Below are 10602 nucleotides of genomic sequence, written 5' to 3' on the forward strand. Positions count from 1 at the left end.
CTTTCCCTTCCACTTTCTCTTAAAATCAATGTGAAAAAAAATATCCTCAGATGAGGATTAAGAAAAAACAAATAACTAAAATAAAATTATGTTATCTCAATAAAGTGACCTCAAAACAAGTCACTGAGAAAACGAATGCTAGTAATGTAATAACAATAAATTCATTCTCAAACCAAATTGACTTTGGTACATATCAAATCATTTGTTACACCCGCCAAATTGGCCTTCAAAATTTTAAAAAGTAACTTAATTATTCAGCTGATTAATGTGTATCTAATAAAATAAGGACAGCATCACTGTTAACTAGAATTAACCCAAGCCCCAAAAAGTACTGATGAATACAAGTCTCCAGTCAAAATTCACTTTTTAAAGTCTACATTTTATTTTACCTTGTAGCAGTCAATTCATAGTTATAACTAAGAATTTTTATCATATTTTAACAAATGATTGGCTGTTTCTAGAATCTCAATATTTATTCTTTTTTATTTTAATGCTTTATTGTTTAAAGTATTACATATGTCTCCTTTTTTCCCCATTGACCTCTCCCCAGCCATTTTAATATTTATTTTTTATAGAATAAAGTATGTTATCACTCATCCCAGTAATTTTGTTTTGGAAGTCAATCAGGAAGAATATACGAAATTCTCAATTAAAATGCTTTCTCAATTGATTAAATGGCACATCTATATGATGACATACTTATAAAACTTTATGTTGTGTGAGGAGAGAATGGTCTTGTTGATAAATGATATGGTGTTAATTAAGTACATATATGAAAAAATCAGGCTGTAACATAAAAATCAACCTTATATATCTTATCTAATAAAGAGGGAATATACAAATTGACCATCACTCCATCACAAAGATAATGGCGCCCACAGCAGAGGCAGGGTTTCCATAACCCAAGATGGCTACACACACAACAGAGGCCAAGTTCCCATAATGAGCCTTAACAAGAAATCAGCAGGGACCTGAGGCTGCATGGCACTGGACTGGGGCAGAGGACTTCAGGCCATGCCCCCCAGCCTGGCGGGGCTCGATGGGGCACCTCAGGCCACACCCCCTACTGGGCAGGGCTTGATGGGGGACCTCAAGGTTCACGCCCTGCCCCCGGGCCAGAGGACCTCAGGCCATGCCCCCAACCCCAGTGCAAGGGGACCTGAGGCTGCACCCTCAACCAAGCAGGGCTTGACAGGGGCCCTGAGGTTGTGCTCCCCATCCAGCAGGGCTTGATGGGGGAATCTCAGACCATACCCCCCACCTAGTGGGGCTTGATGGGGGACCTCAAGGTATGCCTGCCACCCCAGCCTGGGCTGGGGGACCACAGGCCATGCCCCCCATCCTGGCACCAGGCCACAGGACATCAGGCCGCATCCTCCGCCCAGTGGGGTTTCACATGCCCTGTAGAGCTTGATGGGGGACCTCAAGGTGCCCCTCACCCCAGTGCCCGGCCAAGGGACCTCAGGCTGTGCCACCCGTGCTGGCGCCAGGCCGAGGGACCTCAGGTCATGCCCTCTGCCCTGGCACTGAGGCTGTGCCTCCCCCAACCCGGTGGGGCTTGACAAGGTTGGGGCCGGCCAGGTCTGGATCTCGCCCAATGGGGGTGGGGCTGGCTGGGTCTGGGTCTCATGTGATTTTGAGGTGCCACGGGTGGGTGGGGACTTGACTCTGGGTCCTGCAGCATGCCCCAGAATCTGACAGGAGGAAGATTTTCAGATATATTTTATTAATTTTCTTTCATCTCTGACACTTCTATTATAGAGAAAGAGCAAATAGCAATATTAAAATATTTCCTCTAATTAGTCCCCTTTTAATGTGCACAAATTTCGTGCACCAGGCCACTACTATATTATAAATCTAAATGTGGGAGATAAAATATATGACTTTTGGAAGAAAACATAAGAGAATATCTTCACAACCTTAAAATAAGCCAAAATTTTCCAACCAGGACACAGAAAGCACTAACCATAAAAGAAAATATGGATAAATTGGGTTACATCAAAACTAAACTTCTATTCCATGAAAAGTTAGCATTAATAGTGAAGGGCAAGCCATGGAGTAGAAGCATATATTTATACTAAATATCTGACAAAGGACTCATCCAAAGATACAAAGAACTCCTACAAGTCAATATAAAATAAGAAAAATAGGCAAATGACTTGAACAATCATTTGACAAAGCAGGATATTCAAATGGCCGATAAACATAGGAAATGAAAATTGAAACCACAATATACCACTACCCCCCAACCAAATGACCAAAATTTTCTTGGATTTATTTTTGTGAATATATCACCATGGTAATAAAAAAAAAGTATCTGTATGCTCCTGTAGAATTTATACAAAAAGAATAGATATATGGAGAACCAGGAGATGGGAATATGGTGGCCACATAGGCAACAAGAAAAATCCCAGAGGAAGTAGAATGAAGGAAGTAATAAAGATTAGAGGGGAAATAAATGACCTCCAGACTAAAAAAAACACACACAAAAAAAATACAAAAAACGATCAACAAAACCAAGGGCTGATTCTTTGAAAAGATAAACAAAATTGATGAACCTTTAACCAGACTTACCAAGAAACAAAGAGAAAGGATCCAAATAAACTTCCTCCCAGGAACAGACTGGAAATATAACGAAAGTGGAGATCATTCATCTGGAATTACCAACTGAGGTCCAGCTGAAGAGGAGACTTACATCAAGGAAGAACAGAAAACACCTAGAAGCCAGTAGGAAGGGCGAGGTCATGAGAGGGGCTGACCCAGCTCCCGGGGGTGGCAGGCCAGCGGGCCAAGAGGGAAGAGGGAGTGCTGGACTACAAGAGGGGCTGTTCCCTCGGAAGATAGAAACTCAGAACCCAGGCTGGGCTTCAGAGCCTGGAGCACCAGAGCCAAGACCCGCAGCCCACATAACACCCAGCTGTCAAAGGCGGCAGGGCTACTGGCTACAGCGGAGTCTGGAGCCAGTTGGAGAGAAAGCCACAGGTTTGGTTTTGGGGTGTTGTTTTTTTCTGTAAACCCAGAGCACAGGAGTTTTCATTTGCAGCTACTTACCTAAGGCTTTGGTGAAGGGAGGTCGGTGCAGACTTGAGGTGCCTAAAGAGAGGCCAGGGTGGGAAGCAGTGCAGGGAGATGTGGAAAAGCAATATCCAGGAATACTGCATTTGGTCGTTGGTATGCATGCAAACAGAAACAGCCATTTTTCCTGAAAGGAGCTAGTCACTCCCAGCACCCACAGGACAGGTAAAGAAAAAAAATCCCATTAGATTGTCCGCTAACTTCACAATAGAAACACTTTAGGCCAGAAGGGAGTGGCATGAAGTACACAAAGTAATAAAAACCAATGGACTGAACCCAGGACTACTCTATTCAGCAAGGCTATCATTCAAAATCCAAGGCAAAATAAAGAGTTTCACAGAAAAAAAGGGGGGGGGGGAGGCTAAACGAATTTATTACCACCAAACAAGCCCTACAAGAAATGCTAAAGGAACTGATGTAAGAAGAAATAGAGAAAAGAGAAGAACATTGGTATAAAGAGTAAGAATGGCAATAAATAAGTACCTTTCAATAACCTTAAATATAAATAAATGGCTTAAATGCTCCAATAAAAATACATAGGGCAGCTGAACAGATAAGAAAACATGAACCATATATATGCTATCTACAAGAGACCCATCTCAGAACAAAAGACTCACACAGGATGAAAGTGAAGGGATGGGAAAAAATTTTCCAGGAAAAAGGAAATGAAAAAAGAAACCTAGGGTTGCAATACTCATATCTGACAAAATTGACTTTAAAGAGAAGGCTACAACAAGAGACAATTAAGGCCACTTCATAATACTAAAGGGATTGATGCAACAAGAGAATATAACTCTGGTAAACATATATGCATGTGATACAAAAGCATCCAAAAATATAAAACAACTTCTGGAGGATTTAAAGGAGAGATAGACAGCAATACAATAATAGTAGGGGACTTAACACCCCACTGTTATCACTGGATAAATCTTCTAGGTAAAAAAAACTCAACAAGGAAACAGTGATCCTAAACAATACACTAGATCAGATGGAATTGACAATTACAGAACATTTCACCCTCAAGTACACATGGGACATTTTCAAACATAGACCACATGTTAGGACACAAACTAAGTCTCTACAAGTTCAAGAAGATTTAAATCATATTAAGCATCTTCTCAGATCAGAATGGCATGAAGCTAGAAATCAACTACAATAAATACACTCAGAAACATTCAAATACATAGAGGCTAAATAGCATGTTATTATACAATGAATGGGTTACCAAAGAGATCAAAGAAGAAATAAGAAACATCTGGGAAACAAATGAAAATGAACACACAACAATCCAAAACCAATGGAACACAGTGAAAGCAGTCCTGAGAGGGAAGTTCATAGTGCTACAGACCTACCTCAAAAAACAAGAAAAACTTCTAATAAACTATCTAAACCTAAAACCTAAAGAATTAGAAAGAGAGCAACAAGAAAATCCCAGAATAAGTAGAATGAAGGAAGTAATAAAGATTAGAGGGGAAATAAATGACCTCCAGACTAAAAAAAAAAAAAAACTAAAAAAAAAAACGATCAACAAAACCAAGGGCTGGTTCTTTGAAAAGATAAACAAAATTGATGAACCTTTAACCAGACTTATCAAGAAACAAAGAGAGAGGATCCAAATAAACAAAATCAGAAACAAAAGGGGCAAAGTAACAACTAACCCCACAGAAATACAAATAATCATTTAAAAAAATACTATTAACAACTATATTCCAAGCTGGACAACCTGGATGAAATGAATATATTCCTAGAAAAATACAATCTTCCAAAATTCAATCAGGAAAAATCAGAAAATTTGAATAGGCCATAAATAACCAGTGATGAAATTGAAGCAGTAATTAAAAAAAAAAAAAAACCTCCCAGCAAATGAAACCCTGGTCTGGATGACTTCACAGGGGAGTTTTACCAAACCTTCAAAGAAGAACTAATGCCTATCCTCCTCAAAGTATTCCAAAAAGACCAAGGGGAAGGAACACTTCCAGTCTCCTTTTACAAGGCTAGCATTTCCCTAATTCCAAAATGAAATAAAGACACTACAAAGAAAGAGGATTACAGGCCACTATTCCTGATGAACATAGATGCTAAAATCCTCAACAAAATATTAGCAAATCAGATCCAGCAATACATTTCAAAAGATCATACATTGTGAGCAAGTGGGATTTATTCAATGGATACAAGGCTGGTACAATAATCACAAAACAATGAATGTGATACATCACATAAACAAATTAGAAGACAAAAATCACATAATCATATCAATTTACCCAGAAAAAGCATTTGACAAAATCCAACACCTTTTCTGATAAAAACTCTCAGCAAAGTGGGAATAGGGGGATCATACTGTAACATAATACAGGCCATATATGACAAACTTACAGACAACATCATACTCATTGGGCAAAAACTAAAACCATTTCCCCTATGAAAAGAAGACAACGATGTCCACTTTCACCACTATTATTCAACACTAGAGGCCCAGTGCACGAAATTAGTGCACGGGGGTGGGGTGGAGGTCCCTCAACCCAACTTGCACCCTCACAATCTGGGACTGCTGGCTCGTTACCACTCATCTGCCTGCCTGCCTGATGGCCTCTAACCACTCTGCATGCCTGCCTTATCACCCCTGCCTGCCTGATAGTCTCTAACCACTTGCCTGCCTGCCTGATCACTCCTAACTGCCTCTGCCTGCCTGCCTGATGGCCCCTAACATCTCCGTCTGCCTGTCTGATCGTCCCGAACATCTCCGTCTGCCTGTCTGATCGTCGCTAACCCCTCTGCCTGACTACCTGATTGCCCCCAACTCCTCTGCCTGCCTGCCTAATCACCCCTAACTGCCTCTGCCTTGGCCCCTGCCACAGTGGCTTTGTCTGGAATGACGTCTGGAAGTTGTTTGGCTATCTGTTCTAATTAGCATATTATGCTTTTATTATTATACGTAGATAGTACTGGAAGTAATAGCCTCAGTGATCAGACAAGAAGAAGAATAAAAGGCATCCAAACTGGAAAGGAAAAAGTAAAACTGTCATTATTTACAAATGATGTGATATTGTACAGTAGATCCTCAGGTTATGTCGGAGATCCATTCCTATGGCACGACGTAACAAGATTTTTACTGTAAGTCGGAACCCACCTACATGAGCACCTACATCACTCACACAGAGCACATACACAGCAGTAATGAAGTGAAAGAGTGAAAAAAAATTTAAAAGAAAGATAACAATTCCTGACCTTTATTTGTGGTAAATAAATAATAAAAAAAAACATAAAGCATATATGTACATATGTTGAAATGATGGAACTTTTTTTTATAAATACTGTAAATGGGAGATAGTGACATAACCACGAAATGACATATGTCGAGTCCAACATAACCCAAGGACTGCCTGTACATAGAAAACCCTAAAGACTCCACCAAAAAACTACTAGATTTAATAAATGAATTCAGCAACATAGAGGGATACAAAATTAACACCCAGAAATCCATGGCATTTTTATATAACAATAATTCTGAATTCTCAGAAAGAGAAACTAAAAAAACAATCCCATCTACCACTACAACAACAACAAAAAATTAAGATACTTAGAAATAAACTTATCCAAGGAGATAAAAGACCTGTACTTGGAAAATGGCAGGATGTTGAAAAAAAAGAGATAGAGTAAGATATAAACAAGTGGAAGAAAATACTGTGTTCTTGGCTTGGTAGAATTAACATTATTAAAATGTCCATACTACTCAAAGCAATCTATAGATTCAGTGCAATGCCTATTAAATTACCAATGGCATATTTCACAGAGCTAGAATAAACACTCCAAAAATTTATATGGAACCAAAAAGACCCCGAATATGCACAGAAATCTTCAGAAGAATAAAGTTGGAGGAATCACAATACTATATACCAAGTTAAATTACAAAGCACTGTAATCAAAACAGCCTGGTACTGGCACAAGAAAAGGCATGTAGATCAATAGAACAGGCCAGAGATCCCAGCAATCAACCCAAGTCATTATGCTCAATTAATATTTGAGAAAGGAAGCAAGAGCATACAATGGAGTCAAGACAGTCTCTTCAATAAATGGTGTTTGGAAAACTGGACAGTTACATGCAAAAAAAAAAAATGAAACTAGACCACCAACTTATACCATACACAAGAATAAACTCAAATGGATAAAAGACCTAAATGTAAATTATGAAACCATGAAAATCTTAGAAGAAATCATAGGCAGGAAAATCTCATACATCTCTCATAGTAATATGTTTATCAATACATCTCCCATGGCAAAGGAAACTCAGGAGAAAATAAACAAATGAGATTACATCAAAATAAAAAGGTTTTGTACAGCAAAAGAAAGCACCGACAAAGTGAAAAGAGAGCCCATTGTGAGGGAGAACATATTTGCCAATGATACATCCAATAAAGTATTGGTGAGGATGTGGAGAAAAGGGGACCCTAGTACACTGCCGGTGGGAATGCAGACTGGTGCAGCCACTAGGAAAACAGTATGGAATTTCCTAAAAAAAATAAAAATGGAACTTCCGTTTGTCCCAGTGATCCCATTTCTAGGAATATATCCTAAGAAACCCGAAATACCAATCAGAAAGAATATATGTACCCCTATGATCATAGCAGCACAATTTACAATAGTTAAGATGTGGAAATAGCCCAAGTGCTCAACATTAGATGAGTGGATAAAAAAAAAACTACTACATTTACACAATGGAATACTATGCAGCAGTAAAAAGAAAGATCTCTTACCATTTGAGACAGTATAAAGGGACCTGAGTATTATGCTAAGCAAAATAAGCCAGTCAGAGAAAGACAAGTATCACATGATCTCACTCATATGTGGAATCTAATGAACAAAATAAACAAAATAGATCCGGAGACAGAGAACCATGAACAGACTGATGAATTTCAGAGGGAAAGTTGGCATGGAGGGTGTGGGTGCAAAGAGATTAGCCAGTGAAGTTCTCCTATATTATAAAGAGGTAATAAGCAAATTGACCATCATGCCCTCACATAAGATGGCCACCCCCACATGGATACAAAATGGCTGCCCCCATGTGGTCACAAGATGGCCACCACAAGATGGTCAGCAGGAGAGGGAAGTTGTGGGCGACCAGGCCTGCAGGTAAGGGCAGTTGGGGGCAATCAGGCAGGCAGGCAGGTGAGCGGTTGGAACCAGCAGTCCTGGATTGTGAGAGGAATGTCCGATCCACAGGGATCGGGTCTAAACGAGCAGTCGGACATCCCCCAAAGGGTCATCTATTACTTGCAAAACCTCCATGTGCTGCTGCGTCTGTAGCTCCTTTAGCTCCTGTGTTGTCAGTTCCTCAGAGTGCTCCTCGATGAGCTCCTTGATGTCACCTTCCTTTATATCCGCGCTCGCTGCCTCACCATGTCTGACAATGGAGTGAATGCTGGTCCTCTTTTTAAAATTTTTGAACCAGCCCTGACTGGCTTTAAACGGCTCGCCCGATGCCTCGTCCATTGAAGTGCCTAAGGTCTGCTGCAGCAAATCAGCGTACATAGCTCATGCCTTCTCGCAGATTGTAGCCTTCGTCACGGTATCTCCTGCGAGCTGCTTCTCCGTTAACCACACCATTAGCAGCTTCTCCATATTTTCATGGATAGATGTCCACTGTTTAGAAATTATTTTAACGTCCTTGGCTGGAGTTGTAGCCTTTTATTTTTATCTTTTGTACTTTTTCTGTGTTTCCTGGATTTCTGTAAGTGAATGTATCACAATAGCAATAAGAAAGATAAATGTCATCTATATGGCCCTGCCAGGATTTATGCAAAAAGAATAAATCAAATGTATCAACACATAGGCCTTGTCTGTATAGGCAAAAGAAAGAGCTTCAAGCAATTACCTTCAATGGCCTGGAAAATTGAGTCAAAACATCAAACTGGTGTGAAATACATATTACATGAAATATATTATTGAAGAGCTGTGAAGTAAACTTGGATAACTATGGTCAACAAATGACTATTTCCTCAGGTACTTCTTGCTTAGCACGTACCTGAAAAATTGCCTCATTTAACCTATAAAATCCTAGCATATCAATAGCTTACCTATCATTTGGACATTTTAAATATCTCATCAGAAGTCTGTGAATGAATTTGAATGAAGTAAGGCACAAGATAATCCAGCATTCTTCTAACATAAGAAATAGATGAAAGAGTAAATGTTTTCCTCCTCCTCTCACTCTTTGCTTATCTCTTCTTCTCACCTCTCTCCTTCTTACCCCTCTTCCTAGGACTGCCTTGCACTACCCTGATGCCTCCTCTTTTTCCTTCCTTTCTTTATTTGGTCTCAGTCCTGGGGGTGCAGGTGGGGCTAGAAGGTCCTAAGCTTAGTTCTCCTACTGTCCTTGAAACACAAGTTGAAGTGGAGCCCTCACTTACAGAGGGAGATTTGCCTCTAGTCACTCTAAAATTGGAAGTGCAGAAAAGAGAAAGTGAACAATACCTAGCAATCAGTTTCTTCTCTCCATCCCTGCTTGATCACCTCCCGCTCAGTTCCCCAACCCAGGCCCAGCTATAGGTCAAAATGAAGCCAGCTGCCAACACTGTGATGCTAGCTTGTTCACACTGACTAATGCTTTTCACATGGTAGGTTACAGAGCAGTAGGGCAAAGGGAAGTGCTGATGTAATATCTAATAGCCATGCTGGGGGACCAGAAAATTGTTAGGAAAAAAACAAGACACTGGAGGGGTAGAGAGGGTACCTTCTCACCTATAGTCATAGAATGTGCAAAGCAGGTGCTGTGCATGTTACAGAGGAACAATAAATGATGATACAAATGAGCTTACATATATGCAAGTTATTTGAAAACCCAGAAATTCTCCAAATATGAGGGATTAATTACAACTATGAAGATAAATGCTTTAGGGACTTTTGGGGCAACTCATATATTTAAAAAGATTTTAAAAATCTCAGGAAAATTAACAGGCATCCTAGACATTCCCCCAACAGAAGCTCTGAAACCTGCATCTAGACTTTACATTTCACAGAGACAAGGACACTGGGCCTAGCCGAGGGAGCAGAAAGGTCACCTCCCCAAATCTGCAAAAGTCTAAAATCCCCTCATGCAGGTGAGACTCCAGGCCAGAACCAAGAGCTCAAGAATCAGTGAAGGAAGTTGCTCTCTTGGCCCTGTTGACACACCAGCCCCACAACACAACACAGCAGAGGAGGACTGTGTCTGGCCTAGCCATCCTGCTAAACCAGGTTGGGGTAAGAAAACGGCCTCGGCACTGCAAGGTTTGAGTATTTGATGTCTGAGGGTGAAGCATTGAACAAAATGATTTGATAGGAAAACTATGTAGGCAGATGAAGGAGACAAGATAGAAGAGGGGATACTAACTGTGAGAAAGTGATGGTCAGTTATCTTTTTAAATCATCATATCATTATTGTATTTAAAAGTTATTACCATATTTGCCGGCGTATAAGACGACTGGGCGTATAAGACGACCCCCTAACATTTCCACTCAAAATACAGAGTTTGTTATATACTCGCCGTATAA

This window comes from Myotis davidii, unplaced genomic scaffold (genome assembly GCF_000327345.1).
Source record: "Myotis davidii unplaced genomic scaffold, ASM32734v1 scaffold2011, whole genome shotgun sequence".
Taxonomy (NCBI): domain Eukaryota; kingdom Metazoa; phylum Chordata; class Mammalia; order Chiroptera; family Vespertilionidae; genus Myotis; species Myotis davidii.